Genomic DNA, 17,102 nt, shown 5'->3' with positions numbered 1-17,102 from the left:
TTGATCGTCCTGGAGAGGTTGCTATACTTCAAACAGCGAATAACGCTTCTGTAGCTGCTGGTGCAATTGTTACCAAAGAACCCTTGTTGCTTGCGGGTTCAGCTGCAGGCGCCGCTTTCATCCCTCTATTCTTGACTCCTTATGAAGATCACGTGCTGATTGGAGGTTTCAATGTACCAGTTAAGTATGATGCGTTGTATACCAAGATATGGAAAAGGTATGGACATATTGCCACATCCAAAAAGATCACTAGCCGATTTGCGCATGTCAAGCGCGTGGAAGAATTTTTATCTTCGATTCATGACATGTGCAATGTGACTGGCCATACTGTTTCTGGAGATGTAGTCTCAAGCTGGAAGTTTCACCGGGGTATGTGCGTAGACTTTGGATTCAACGTCTCTTGGTTCTGTGAAGTTTTTTACGAGATCCAAAAGTTGCAGGCTGAAGCGATCGAAGGTCCTTCCGCGGATGTGATCAACCAACAGGAAGCAGAAGTCGAAAGGCTGTCTCAGGAGTTGAAGCTGAAATGGGCGGCTCTTCAAAGCGCGGAGGATGCTTTCTCCAAGAAGAACGAACCATTGTTGAATAATTTCCCTTGAATATCTTCTGTCTTCTGAACTTCCTTTTCTTAGTTTTTTTTTTTATTTTGAAAGGAAAAAAAAACACCTAGTTTATGTTTTGATTTTCTGGTTTTTTGGATTGATAGATGATTGCTTCTTATGAGGATTTTGGATTTTTCTGGAATGAACTATTTTTTAAAGAGTGCCACTTTGATTACGACTGTGAGTAGCATAATTATTCCAGAAAAGTCACGAAACCATGAATGTCGTATGAAAATGGAAAATATGGGATAACATGAAATTTTGGGATAACATAGTTATCAGCTTCTATTATAAATGTTAAAAATCAAAGCAATAGGTCGTGTAAACATTGCCTGACAAAACTTACTCACTTTTAGGGTCTTTCACCAAAACTGGATTCTCAGGGTGTAAATCCGAGTTTTATGGGTGACGCCGTCCATACTACGAGAAGTCCCCAGTCGTTCTGTGAAACATCTTCATATCGATCCGTGGTAAGATGGAGAATCTCCAGTCCCCGGGCGCAATTCTCTTGAACCTATCTTTCCTTAGACAACGCACTCCATAGCGTTCCAAATATTTTCGTGTGACAAAATTGGATGATGGATATTGCAACCGAGAGATTAACCTCCCAATGTGGTCGCCAATTGTTTGTGGGTGAAAACTGTTTCTGATGGTTTTGGTAATTTTGGGTGTGTGGATGAGAAACGAGTCTAGACCCTAAACAATGCACTGCACGGGAGTACTTTTGATTCGAGAGATCAATCTGTACAATCCTGGCCTAAACCAAGAAATGGTCGTTCCAGGCTTTCTTCGGTCACAAAGTGAAGCAGAAGGGTTGTTCTTAGGGAGGGAAGCGAAGAAAGTGTTGAGACCAGAATCGTTGATTCTGAAGGTGTGGTTGTTTATGACTTGTATCAGAAAGTGGAACTGGCTAGCAGAATGGAAAGTTATCAGGTGATTTCTGGATACTGTGTTGTTCTCTAACCAAAACTTGTCGTTTGGTGGAAATAGGTGAAACCTACTTATACAAGTCATACTAAAACGTACCCTGATCTCGTAGGAAGTGGAAACGATTGAGTGGTGGAAGAGTGGAGTAACGTGTAACGTTAGAATTTATGATTCCATGATGAAGGAAACATTTACACCATTACTTATTTCCATTACTAACCGCCCTTCTTCATGACACTTTCTTGTAACGGACGTATTGCACGCCGCACGCTGTAAACCACCAGACCAATACCCTGATGAGTATCCCCTAGTTTGTGACATGTTTGATGTCTCGAGTGTTCTTTGTGGAAAACATGTAGCACTTTTGCAAGTCAAAATCACGAGACTTACTGCAGGAAAATAGCATGTGATGCTATTAGACTCGTCTTGGCTGGCCGCCTGAAACTTGCCACAAGTCTTTTAGTTCGGTGGCGAACTCGGATGGCTTTGCATCTCATGAGAAAGGGTAGCCATTGATTATGGATACCTTCTATTGGCGCCTGTTAATGGCACAGTGGCGCCTTTAGTACATGCCAGTGGCATTGCGGCATGGCTGGCATAGTTTGTGCATGTCAGCCGCATGATGGTTTAAGTGGCCCCTGGCGTAGCCATGGCCACGGGATTTATGCGGCTGGTCGCCTCAAAGTTTCCACAAGTCTGTTAGTTTGGTGGCAAACTTGGATGGATGATATTGCATCTCATGGGGAAGGGTACCCGTTGATTGTGGCTACCTTCCGTTGGCGCCTGACAATGGCACATTGGCGCCTTTAGTGCATGCTAGTGGCGTTGCGGCATGGCTGGCATAGTTTGTGCATGCCAGTGGCACGATGGTGCAAGTGGCGCGTGGTGTAGCCATGGCCGCTGGATTTTTGGCACGTTGGTGTTAGATTCAAACGTGGTGTGGCAACATCAGTTTTAATGGCCACGTTAATCCACATGTTCTGTGGAAAATTGTTTGGCTCGGTTGACGCGGCAACTTTGCCTAAATTAGGGTTTGTCATGTCGAAACCCTAATTAGCGTATATGGCATGTAGTATGCGGTAGGCGGCACGTTTGGCATGTGCACTTGGCATGCATGTTTGGCGTGTGTGATTGGCATGATTTTGGCATGTTTGGCATGCCATTGGGCATGTGCGCCTGGCATGTTTGACATGTCGTTAGCATGTTGGCATGGTTTTGGGAATCCAACTTGGTAGGTTAACTTTTTGACACAATTTCCACCCTTTTTAAAGTTGGGGAAGGTTTAGAGCAACCTATTGGTCAGTAAAAGCAGGGAGCCGGCCAAGCATGGGCGTGACCACCCTTTTGGTGCGCGTGGCAGTTTTAGTGCGACCTGATTGGTCGATGGGAAATAGGGATGGCAAGTATGGGCCCAGCCACAACTTATGTGTGTGTGGCGAGTTTAAGGCGACCTGATTGGTCGAGGGAAATAAGGCCAGTTTAGGATGGGGCGTGGCCAATGGAAATTGGCGCCGGTAGGTCTAAGGCATGGCCACACCTCTCTTTGTTGCTGCTCCTATCCTGCGGCTCCTTGTTTTCTGATTCTGGTCAAGATTTTGCATCTGCTAATCCATGACGGATTAATTACCTAGTTTGCCTAGGCTTAATTTCGACAAACAAGGTCTGATATACTGCGCAAGGCGTAAAATCCTAACTTTTGCAAATTATTCAGGATAATTAATTGAATTCTATGTATTTTTTTTTTGCTAAATCATAAGAATTTATTACCAAAATAAACCAAATGTTTTTACAAATAAAAACTGTCTGGACAGGCCCAGAACAGAACCATAATCAATTTAAGAAAAAAAGATACATGAAAATCAAAGCCCAGAAACAACTAAGCCCACAAGGAGGCCTACCTTATATAGTTTCTTCAAAATCTAAAGTAAGAAATGTTCTCAGTTTCCAATATTCCTAAGAAAGCTGGCTTGTATTCATAGTACACCCATTCTCCTCTTGCCAAAAGTGCTCATTTCTTTGTCATTTTATCAGCAAAGAAATTAGTTTCCCTGTATGAATGTCTGAAAGTAATATTCCTCAGGTTACTCTTGATGATCTTCCATCTAATACTGACTATCCAAGGAACTCTCCCTGACATAAATGCTGTTAAAACTGCCTTGAAGTCTAGACTAAAACAAACATTCAGAAAGCCCCTGCTTACTGCCTATTCTCCGGCTGTAATCAGAGCCATAACTTCAGCTATGTATTTAGTTGCAATTCCAATCCCTCCTGAAATAGCACCAATGTATCTTCCCTCACTGTCTCTCCTTACACAACCAACACCTTCTTGGCCAGGGTTTCTTCTGGAAGCACCATCACAACAAAGCAAAACTTGGTTTATCTCAGGGAATTTGAAAAAACACTCCTTCACCATATTAGTACTCACTGGGATATTTTTAATGCCAAATGCAGATAATACTTGAAAGCCATACAGATCACTTCTTCTTTTCCCATTCAACCTGATGTTGCATTCCTTAGTAAAGTTCAAAATCCTGCATTTTATTTGCATATTAATGGGAATATGATCCTCATACATTCTCCCGTTTCTACTGAACCAAATTTCTACCATTGCAGTACAAGCACTTATGAACCATACTTGTTTAATAACTGGACTTTTGGTCTTCACCATGTTTAGTACTTCCTCAAAACTAGTAGGAATTAAGAATTTAAAAATTCTACATAACCAATGCCAGATGGTTTCACTAAATCTATATTGCCACAGTATATGCTCCATGTTATCTTGAGCATTCACACATAAGTAGCATTTAGAAACAGTGTTAAAACCTTTTTTTCCTAACTGATTCCTCAGTTACACAAGCTCCCCTTAAGATTTTCCAAATATTCAAGGATATATAAGGATGTAAGCAAGGATCCCATACCCTTTTTCCCAAGGAACTGGAGGAAATTTAGTTCTAACTTGCTGAGTTGCACTGGCTACTGAAAATTTTCCTGTTAAATCAGCACTCCATATCTTTCTATCAGCTCCATCACCTAACTGAGGTAAGTCTTCTATCTTCAAAAACTGGTTCAAATCTATTGGAACTTCCCATTTTCCATTATGTATCAGTTAATCCACTTTCCAGTCCTTATGTTGTTGAATGAAGGTATTATCTGGATATCTTTCAGCTAAAGTGTAATCATACACCCATTTGTCCATCCGAACAGATATATTTTTTCCATTCCCCACCAGCCATCTAAAACCTTCAATAACATCTTGAATTACCCATTTCAGTACAGGCCATATAGAAGATTGTTTGTAAGACTGAATCCATCCATCATTCTTAGTCATAAATTTGGCCTTCATGAATCTTGTCCACTCCTGATCCTCAGTCAAAATTCTCCATAGCTATTTTATCAACAATGCCTTGTTTATTACTTCCAACCTTCTAAGACCAAATCCTCCTTCAGTAGTTGGAGCATTTAACTCCTCCTATTTCACTGTTACTAGCTTTTTGTCAGAAGGATCCCCAGTCCATAAAAAGTTTCTGATAATTCTCTCACATTCTTGAATTACTATTTTTGGCCATTTATACACAGACATTGTGTAAATTGGATAACTTCATAAGACAAAATTCACAAGTGTAAGTCTTGAAGGGAATGCCAGTAGTGTACCTTTCCAACTAGCTAGCATCTCTTGCATCATTTCCACAATGCCCCAAACTTGATGTACCTTCACTCTCCCAGGATTAAGTATTACTCCAAGGTACTTATCTGGAAATCAGATAGTTCCATTTGTAATTGTTCTGCAGTCTTTCTCCTTCTAATATCTGATGTGCCTCCAACAAAACATTTACTTTTCTGCTTATTTATCACCTGACCAGAAGCATTCTGATAACTCATCAATAATCCCATTAACTTGTCCAAATATATTTTGTGTCCATTGCAGAACACAAAAATATCATCTTCTGATAGGGTATAGAATACATCCTATTTATTATCTATTTTTTATGCTTTCTTTGCTATTTTTCTTGTAAATTATGTATTTCACGCATGTTTTTGAGTTATTAGGTATTTTGGAGTCGCACGGAGGAAAAGAAGAAGAAATCACCCAATTTGTGCAAAATGGGAAATATTGTCATTTCATAGGCGACTCATTTAATGAAGAATTTCTAGACTCATCTAGACTCATGGGTTTGAATAATTGGGCTTGGATTTGGAAAGATAAGATGGAAGATTTGAGAAAGACTTGGATTTGGAAGTTGAGATACAAAGGGAAAGTGGTGTTATTATGGAATGAGGATTCTATTCCTAAGAGGATTGCTAGGAAATTGAAGCCTATAAATAGAGAAGTTCTCTACACAATTTTTACACACCTTTTACACACACAACACTTCTCTTTTCTTTATTCTTTGTGTGAACTTCTTAGCATGAGTAGCTAATTTTATTGATTGAGGATGAATTCCTAGTTCTTGATATGTTTTGAGTTTTTTTTTTTAAATCTACTTTGAAGTTTTCACATGATTATCGTTTGTTTTTACTAATAGGAATGTTTATACATTCATGGTTGATTGATAGGTCGTTTAGGATGCATACTAAATTGATTTGTTAATTGATCTAAAGCTAGTGAAAGTTAGGGGATAAGTAATCGTTTCTTGACTCTTTACATAAGTAGCAAGCATGAGACCTTGCGGAGGGATTCCGTGGAGAAATTGTGTGTGGAAACAACGTTAGGAAGTAGACCTTGAGCTAAGAGTCTAACTGCTAATATCAACCTAATAAATTCATAAATCTTAATGCGTTTAACCAAATTACATCTTGAGTGAGCTACTACTAGGTGGTTTGGTGAACATAATCCGGTAGTCGAGAACTTCCGTATCCGGTGATACTAGGGATTTAGGGGTTTAGCACTGAGCTAGCTGCTTTACCTACGGTTGGTGATAATCTGTGACTAATAAAAAATGGAAAAGAACATAACTTGAATCATTGTTTTGCAACGAAGAAGGATTCCCTGATCTAATCTCTCTTATTGATTTCAACTTTATCTTTTTAATTGCTTTGTTTATTCTTTTACTTTATAAAATCTAAAACCCCCCTTTTTTGTGACATTATAAGACAACTAAAACCTCTTTCTCCTCGTGGGAACGATCCTTACTATCGCTATATTACTTGTTAATTAGTGAGAAAAATATTAATTAATTTGTTGTGATTACGACACGCATCAAATTTTGGCGCCGCTGCCGGGGAGCAGCGGAGCAGCTTTAGTTGTTTTTATTTTTGTTTTTAACTTTGTTTTCTAGATTTTTTATTTCAGGTACCAGTTTTCCATGTACGGTGGACAAGGGAAAGCATATTACAACAATCAATACGGTTTTCAACCTCAACATTATGGCAACTTCCAACCATCTTTAGGATACAATCAAAACCAATCTTTTGGATATGATCAATTTCCTACAAAACCTTATGGATATTCTCATACATATCAACAACCTTGTAGTAGGTATGTAATTCAAGCACCAAGGTGGGATAAGTCTACTTCTAAATGGCTTCATTCGAGTTGTATGCAGATTATGGAAGAATTGCAAGATATGCGACAAATACTAGACCAACTTGACCGTGATAAAAAGAACGTCGCACAAACCAATTTCTGTAACACTTTTTCTTATCTGACTCTGGATCGTAGTTATGATCATTCACCCATTCAAAGGGAAGAGTCCTGGGAAAGAGAACCTATTGTAGCCAACGGTGGTAAGCGTGTGAACGTCAAGAAACTTGCACAGAAATTATACAAGTTGAAAGATGATGGAACCTCGGAAGAGCTTGTCGCAAAAATTAGTAGGACCATTCATATGGAACTTAAACGACGTCTGGATAAAGGTTATGAAACCGATGAAGATTCTTATTATGGTGAGTCTGAAAGTGAAGATGATTGTCTTGAAAAGGACCAACCTTTGGAGACTTTTGATGATGCTAGTGCAGCCTACTCGATCCTTGATCTTAATAATGATCAATCACCTATTCAAAAGGTAGAACTTGAGGAAGATGCAATTAGTGCTTTTAAAAAATTCCTTAGGGAAAGAAATGAGTCCGGGGTAGTGTATGAGCGTTGCAACAATGAGGAAGTTATTCCAACTCCGGATCATAATAACGATCCTTCACTTATTCAAAAAGAGGAGATTGGGTGTGACTTACCTATTGTTATAAACGGTGTAACACCCTCACAAGATCTTATAATTTATACCGATGAAAATCATTTTAGTGAATAGCCCGATTCTGATGATGAGAATGTTGAAGAGATGATGCTAGAGGATGAAACCAAATTCATTGATTTTGTGGAAGACCCAATTGAACTTGCCAATGATTTTAATGATGCCGAGACTTTGGTTAAGGTAGAAAACGACGAAGAATGGTTGCAAGGTTTGATAGAGGACCATATACAAGAGGTAAGTAATTCACTTGAATTTTTTAAAGATGAAGAGGATTCCGTAATACAAGAAATTGTGCAAGGTTTGTCAAACCCTTTGCATATTGATTCTTCTCCTTTACCTCTTATTGGTTTGAATGTATGTGCTTCGAAAGTATTTTTGGATGATTTTGTTTCTAGATATCCACCATTGGAAACACTTGATGCTAACACTATGCAGGTTTGCCAAGAGGAATACATGGAAGTTCCCAAATTCTATGTTCTTTATGCACTTCCGAGTGTGGACAAGACTAAGTGTGGGGGAAATTTCTATCGAGCGATAACATTATTATTATTTTCTTGTGCTAACATTTGTATGGAGTTATTGTTTGCAAAACAGGTATGTGGGTGGATCCCCAAATTTTCAGATTGTTAGTATATGGGGAGTGAATCTTACAAGAAACCAGTCAAGTCGGGCCGTCGACTTTAAAACAAGCGCTAAATGGGAGGCAACCCATAGGTTTTGTATTTCTTATCCTTTTACTTTTTTTTATTTTCTTTTTTTTTGTTTATTTATTTTTTCTTGTTCCATATCATACTAGGATTTCCCACCTTGACTTTACTTGGATGATTCAATTACATTGAGGACAATGTAAGGTTTAAGTGTGGGGGAGTGGTTAAGCATATTTAAAAAAAAAAAATTGCATACAACCTCCAACTTTTAGAGATTTTAGAGTCACTAGCATACTTCTAAGTATGTTTACATAGAGAATTCTGACCGACATAACTGAACTTGGAAGGGTTAGGGAACTACTTTCGGATTTCTTGCTTGTTAGAGTGTTAAATAATGGATTTAATCATGCCGGTGATGCAGATTAGGAGCAGGGAGAAATGCATTATTAGAGTTGCTGATCAATCATTAGTGGAGACTACCCTATTTATATCATGCGAGTCACCGAACAGATTTCTTTATAAATAACTAAAGAGCTTTCTTTTGAGTGTGTGTCACCGTACGTTAATTAAGGGTAGAATGGTGAGCTACCCAACCTCCCACCAATAGAAGCACTACTCTTTGATCTCTTGAGTGCTAATTTTGTCAATCATGAGGGTGACGTCTATAGATGAAAGACTCATTCTTGTAGTTCGATTTGCAGTTAGCACCATTCTCTCTCTCGACAACAACGGATCCATAGAAACACCATCATCATCAACAAGGGAGCGACATAAAAATATACAAGTAAAGTTGAAAACATTCAAGGTTTACAAGCAATGGAACAAGAAAAGAGTAAATTTCATATCCAAGTAAAGCAATAATGAGCGGATTTTTATATATACATGTTGAAGACTTACATATAAGGAGCGTAATTTTATATAAGTTGAAGACTTATTTACAAGAGAAAATAAAAGCAAAAGGTGAGGATTATTGAAGTTTATGATTTCGAGACGATACAAGTTGTGAAGAATCAAGCGGTAAAGTACTTTTCCCACGACCATGGTTTGTTTTTATTTTCACTTTGTTTTGTATTTTATCTCTCTTGTCTCTAAAAAAAAAAGTAAAATAAAAAAAAAATGATGACAAGAGAAATTTTTGGTTCTTATTTAATTAATAAGTCGTGGGGAAGAAAAATTTATAAAGAAGTTTCAAGCAACAAGGATTTTAAGGAAAAAGGTTACAAATTGTCAAGGATCTACGAAGTTCGAGAATTTATCATCAATAATTGAAACCAAAGACGAAGACCAAGAAGATAAAAACGAGGAGCGGAAGACGTTTCTATTGGATGATGTGAGAGTGGTGTTATCATCACTGCAATCGGATGTGAAGGTGAGTAAGTAATCTCATCCTCGATAATAGTGGTTGATTTCCTTTCTTAGAGATCGTCATAAACATGGTTTTTCAAAATGTTAAAAGATGTGGGTTTTTAAAATATCTCGGAAGTTGTCCTTCCGACCATTCAACGTGTTGCAGGATTTCTCTCTTCATTCCTACCTGCACACATGTGAGAACCATAAAAGTACGTCTTTTGAGTGCAATTTCATAAAACCCTTTTTGGTGAGGCATAAGTCAAGGCGAAATGCTTATTGATCGCTCTCAAACACGCGTTCTCTCATTATGGTGCGGTTATTTCTCACTCAACATTTAAGAATGAGAATATGTTCTTTAGTATTTATAACTTCTTATTACTAGCATGCAGAAACTCAATGTCTTCATAACTCTTTGGATGCTTGGAACGCTGGAAAGCTTTGAAACTGGAGTGGATTTTATTTGATTTGCTCGAGGACTAGCAAAGTCTAAGTGTGGGGGAATTTGATAGGGTGTAGAATACATCCTATTTATTATCTATTGTTTATTCTTTCTCTGCTATTTTTCTTGTATTATGTATTTTACTCATGTTTTTGAGTTATTAGGTATTTTGGAGTCACACGGAGGAAAATAAGAAGAAATCACCCAATTTGTGCAAAATGGGCAATATTGTCATTTCATAGGCGACTCATTTAATGAAGAATTTTGTAGACTCATCTAGACTCATGGGTTTGAATAATTGGGCTTGGATTTGGAAAGAGAAGATGGAAGATTTGAGAAAGACTTGGATTTGGAAGTTTAGATACAAAGGGAAAGTGGTGTTATTATGGAATGAGGATTCTATTCCTAAGAGGATTGCTAGGAAATTGAAGCCTATAAATAGAGAAGTTCTCTACACAATTTTTACACACCTTTTACACACACAACACTTCTCTTTTCTTTATTCTTTGTGTGAACTTCTTAGCATGAGTAGCTAATTTTATTGATTGAGGATGAATTCCTAGTTCTTGATATGTTTTGAGTTTTGTTTTAAATCTACTTTGAAGTTTTCACATGATTATCGTTTGTTTTTACTAATAGGAATGTTTATACATTCATGGTTGATTGATAGGTCGTTTAGGATGCATACTAAATTGATTTGTTAATTGATCTAAAGCTAGTGAAAGTTAGGGGATAAGTAATCGTTTCTTGACTCTTTACATAAGTAGCAAGCATGAGACCTTGCGGAGGGATTTCGTGGAGCAATTGTGTGTGGAAACAACGTTAGGAAGTAGACCTTGAGCTAAGAGTCTAACTGCTAATATCAACCTAATAAATTCATAAATCTTAATGCGTTTAACCAAATTACATCTTGAGTGAGCTACTACTAGGTGGTTTGGTGAACAGAATCCGGTAGTCGAGAACTTCCGTATCCGGTGATACTAGGGATTTAGGGGTTTAGCACTTAGCTAGATGCTTTACCTACGGTCGGTGATAATCTGTGACTAATAAAAAACGGAAAAGAACATAACTTGAATCATTGTTTTGCAACGAAGAAGGATTCCCTGATCTAATCTCTCTTATTGATTTCAACTTTATCTTTTTAATTGCTTTGTTTATTCTTTTACTTTATAAAATCTAAAACCCCCCTTTTTTGTGACATTATAAGACAACTAAAACCTCTTTCTCCTCGTGGGAACGATCCTTACTATCGCTATGTTACTTGTTAATTAGTGAGAAAAATATTAATTAATTTGTTGTGGTTACGACACGTATCATCTGCAAATAATAAATGAGAAGGTTGCACACCATTTCTTTGTACCATTGACTGAATTTTACCTTCTTGTACCATTTGAGTTAAATTTCTACTCAAAACTTCTTCAACAATAACAAAAAGAATGGGAAATCGTGGATCTCCTTGTCTCAGTCCTCTACCCACTTCAAAAAAGCCACAAGGACCTCCATTTACTAAAACTGAGATTCTAGTTGAAGTAAACAAAACTTTTAACCAATTGATTCCCATTTCTGAAAAACCAAATCTTCTTAAAACTTCAAAAAGGAACTCCCATCTCAAGGAGTCATAATCCTGAGATATATCCAACTTCAAACCCACATTACCTCCTCTTCTCTTAATATTCATCTCATTTATCAACTCAGAAGCCATAACTATCTTCTGATGTATAGTTTTTCCTTTTATATAAAAGCCCCTTGCTACTGGAGACCAATTTATTCACTACACTGTTGAGTCTTGTAGTTATAATTCTGGTTATTACTTTGAAGATAAAGTTAACCAATCCAATTGGTCTACACTGATCTGCTCTTTTTGCACCCTTCACCTTAGGTAATAAGAACAAGAAATTTGAATTAAGACACTTAGGGATAAATCCACATCTCCAACAATGCTGAATTGCTTTTATCATATCCTCTCCTACTATTTCCCAAGCAAATTTAAAGAAACTTCCAGGTAATCCATCTGGACCAGGTGAAGAGTTTGCATCCATTCCAAATACAACACTTTTAATCTCTATATTTGTAGGAACAACATCTAGTACAGTATTATCTTCTTCAGTAAGTATCCTTGGAATTACATTAAAGATGTCACTTGCAAACTCCACTGTCTGTTTCTTAAACTTGTTCTGAAAATGCTCAACAAGCATGTTAGCTAAAACTCTTTGATCAGTAACCACAATTCCATTCTTATCTTCCAACTCAAAAATTGTGTTTTGAGCTTGTCTTATTTTCATGTTAACATGAAAGAAGGCTATATTAGCTCCACTACCTTTAACCCATTTAACTCTAGGTTTTGCTTGCTTCAATTTATTGTACTGCTGTTCAGCTATCTCCTCTCTTCCTATGGCAGTAACCAAATCATTTAAACGTGTAATATTTTCTGGATTTGCATCAGATAATAATGAGGCATTCAAAACATCCTTCTCAGTTGTTTGAACTTTTTTCTTCAGATCACCAAAAACATTCCAATTCCACAACTTCACACATTATTTGAATCTTTTTATCTTGTGCATGAATATATAAGCTACATTGCCTTCACAAGGTTGATCCCAAGACTGCTTAATCAAATTTAAGAACTTTGGATGAGTAGTCCAAACAGTTTGATATCTAAAAGGAACATTGTGGGTTTTGGAATTCCAACCACAGAGCCTAATAAAGATCCATGATATGAAACTCCTTTATTTCCAACCTTATAACTCCATCCTTCATGTAATTCCATCCACTTAACATTGATAAAAGCTTTATCTAAGTCACATAAGATTCTTTTTTTTTCCAGCTCTATTATTACACCAAGAAAACGGAATCCCTGATCTTGAAGCTTGCATTAACTTGCATACATCTAAACATTCTCTAAAATCTTAAGTGGCAACTCTTAAAGGTCTTCTACCTCCCTTATTCTCTGCATTAGTAAAAACTACATTAAAGTCACCAATCACCAACCAAGGACATTCCCTTGCACTTAAATCAACCAACTCTTCCCAAAGCTCCCTTCTATTAATAGTCAAACAATCAGCATGAACACCAATGACCATAACATCTCCAATTGCAACTGTTATTGCTTGTTTAGTTATAGAAACTACTATTGGATCAGCTAAAGAAACATGCCAGAATAACCAAATATTAGCGTTTTCACCTTGAACATAATTATGAATTATTGTCTTGCACATACCAGGTAACTTTAAGTCAGTGATAGATTTTCCTTTTACTTTTACTTTAGGTTCAGCAATCCACACCAAAGCTGGACAAAACTGGTTTACTAAACTTTTCAATTTCTCTCTGGCTCTTAATCTTTTAATGCCCCTGAGATTCCAAAATAGTACCTTCATTGATGAGAATTTGGTTGAGAGGTTAGAGGACCTCTCACACCTTGAATGGTAACTGAACTACTTGAAGCTGCTTGTTTCCTTGTTGTTATATTAGGAATAGGCTTTGTATTCTTTCCTTTGGTATTCCTTCCAATAATCTTATTTTTACCATTGCCATCTACAGAAGTACTTGACCCAATATCAACTTGCAATTCCTCTGCTACATCTTTTAAATTTTTTATTTTTCGGTAAATTTAATTTTTTTACTTAGTCATCATCCTCAATTACAAGAGAGTTGGTTGGTAACCGAGTAACAAGCTGGGCACCAATCCATTTCGCAATAAAAACCCCAATTCTATGAAAAATAAAATTACTAACTTTCGCATTAAAGTCATGGCTAGCTATGTAGGACCGGAGTCTCTTCAAAAAAGCTATAAAATCCTCGCCGAGCTCTCCAAGAGTGGTAAAGGCCAAAACCCCCAAACTGTATCCCTGAGATCTACATTTTTCAAAATATTTCTTGTGTTTCCGGGTAACCGCATTAGAGATAGCACGACCAGGCAAAAGTGCACCACCACCGGCAAAGGGAGAAACTCCAGTAACATTAAAGAAAGTGTCTTGACCATTATTCCAGTCGTAGACCATTATATCTGCGGGTCTTAAGGTGGAACCATCATCATCTAAAAGACCCAAAGACATCTCTTTTCTAGCAGGCACCCCTGCTCTGTAGCAAGCATCAGCTAAAGTATCACGCATGAAGTCATGACGAAACTTTAGACCAACTTAGTGGGCACAATGTAAAGCGTGATCACCATAAATATCCATCCCTCTTTTATAACAAGGACACACACTACCTTCCTCAAAAAGTGGGATACCCAAACAGTAACATAACACTAAAGCAAACTGTCATGGCCCAATGTTTTGATTCAAACCACTAATAGGGATAGCCAAGAGATAGTCTTGTGCATGCTTGATTTTTTTACACTCCCAGAGAAACAAGTCGCGCTCATACATAGAATACTTTGTCGGCATCTCTTTCTTAACAGCATCGAAGTAAGAAACTTCCAAGGTACTCATTAGGTGGGGGGCAGTATCAACGATGTTGAAAGAGGAAGGGAAGGAGCCACAAATTTGTAAATAATTATCGTTTGCGCACTGAAAAATGGGGCTAGTTCCAGTAATTATAGTTTTCCTCAAAATATTATCTTGCAAGTTCTTAGTTTGAGCCCAGGAATCCACAAAGCAGTAGTGTGCTGAGTCTTCCATGGTATAAAGGCCTAAACCTCCATCTCTAAGGGGGAGAGTGGCTAGGCACTGATGTAATGGCCTAAAACAACGAAGGTACTGAAACATTGTCGTACCTTGTTTGAGATCGTCGAAATTATTTGGAAATATTTTCATTTTACCACCATGACTAGTACACTTTTATCTATCTGAAATTATCTCTTTAACCACTTCATTCCCCACTGCACCAGTATCTGTTATCTCTGGTTCATGTATAGTCTGAAAAGTCACAGAAGCAACATTTACTAATTTTTCAGCAGAAAGAAAAGGAAAATCCTTTTGGATGTCAAGAGTGAATTGCTTGTCCATTGCACTATCCAACTGCTCCTCATAAGAAATTATTGGAGGTATTACAACCCCATTTGTTTCATCTTCACCAAATAAAAGATTATCAACATTTTTCTGCATTTCTTTTTCAGCCTCAGAGAAACAAATATCAAAACCTTCAACAATTTTTACTTTGGGTCTCCATTGTTTCCTCTCCTTCATTCCTTTCTCCTTGACATGTTGTGTATTAACACTATTTGATCTGCATTCAGTCACCCAATGTCCTACCATCTTACAATGATTACAGAACTTTGGTATATTAGGAATTTGCACTTCTTGAGTAAAGTTGTCATACTTTGATTTTACCAAAATTTGGTTAGGAATATGCCTTGACAGATCAACCTCCACAAGCACACTTGCATAGTATCCTACCTCATTTTTCAAAGTTGTTTCATCAACCTTGATAGCTCTTCCAAATATTTCACTAAAATCCATGATAATTTTTTCCTTCCAATACTCCATTCGCAGTCCAGGAAAATTTATCCAAACAAAGTCAGTAGTAATTTTCTAAGCTGCATGGTTGAAATTAGTCTCCCATTCTCTTCATTTTAAGACTTGAGTTTCCACAATCCAATACCCATTCCAAATATATCTCATATCAACTTCATTATCCAATTTAATGATGAAAAAACCTTTCCCCAAAGGAATCATTTGACAATTACCAGTAAGTTTCCATTGATTCTTAAGTGATGCCACTGCAGCAACAAATTTTAATTTCATTAAATCAAATCTACCAATCAAACTAAACTTCCATTCATTTATACTTTCATCAATTTCCTCATCAGAGATGTATAACGATGGAGTTTTACTTGAACTATCATCATCCGATTGATTATTACCATTCCCATAAGTAGATCCAAAAATAGGGTTATTCATCCCTACCCTTCCAAATTTATTAGGTTTTTCAGATGATATAATCATTAAAAACACCTGAAATACTACTCGAAACCATTAAGATGTAAGAATTAAAACAACAAATTCACCTGAAGAAGATTGAATACGCACTGAAAACGAGATTCGAAAAGAAAATTTTCACCGAGTTTGTCGCCGATCCTCGGAGCTCGACTCACCCGATCCAAAAAAACGAAACCCTTGTTTTCCAAATACACCATAGAATTCTATGTGTTGACACATAGTTATTTTAAGTTCGTTGCCAGAGAGCAGCATGCTTTCTGATTGAATACCTTATGCAAAGACCTTATCCTTGATATTTGGAAATTCGTGCTACTCTGTTGTGAGTGAACACAAATTGTCATGCCATATCAACATTAAGGGTTTAGCCGGGGAACATAGCACAGAAAGCATTCAAAGAAACTTATATTAATTGAGTGTAGGCAAGGTACCAAAATTTACAGAATGCCTGGATTGTTGCTACATGCACCATTCTGGGTAAATTTCATAAGAAAGTATTGAGTTTCTCAATAAATGTGCCAATGAAGAGTTTGACACTCATGGCTCCGTTTCCTTACAGAGTGACGTCACATCAGATATAAGGTTTTACAATTCTAACCCTAAGCTAAAAACCACCATCAAAAGCTATAAAACCTTTTATCAAAATTGTTCAGAGTAATTTTAAGCCCTCAGAATTAATTTAGTTAGACCTAGTTGACATGAAACAACCCAAACTATGGTGGTAAAAGGTGGTTTATAACTTTCATGGATGATTATACGAGGTACTATCCTGTATACTTGCTCAGGGGTAAGGATGATGCCTTAGAAGCCTTAAGAGTATAAACTTGAAATTTCAAGCGAAGTATATGTTACCACTAATAAAATAGGTCTGAACGTGATGGAGAGTACGAAATTCATATAGGAGATTGCACCACCTTATTCACCATAGTCTAATGGTATAGTGGTAAGAACGGAACCATTAAAGCGATGATATATGCCATGTAGATCAAAGGATTAAACGACAACTTATGAGGGGAGGTCATCCTCTAAATTTTTTTTATATCCTAGGGTCAGATAAAACTCCATATGAGTATGGA

Source organism: Papaver somniferum, chromosome 8, assembly GCF_003573695.1.
Source record: "Papaver somniferum cultivar HN1 chromosome 8, ASM357369v1, whole genome shotgun sequence".
NCBI classification, from domain to species: Eukaryota; Viridiplantae; Streptophyta; class Magnoliopsida; order Ranunculales; family Papaveraceae; genus Papaver; species Papaver somniferum.
The sequence above is the reverse complement of the archived record's forward strand: the minus strand, read 5'-3'. Positions refer to the sequence as shown.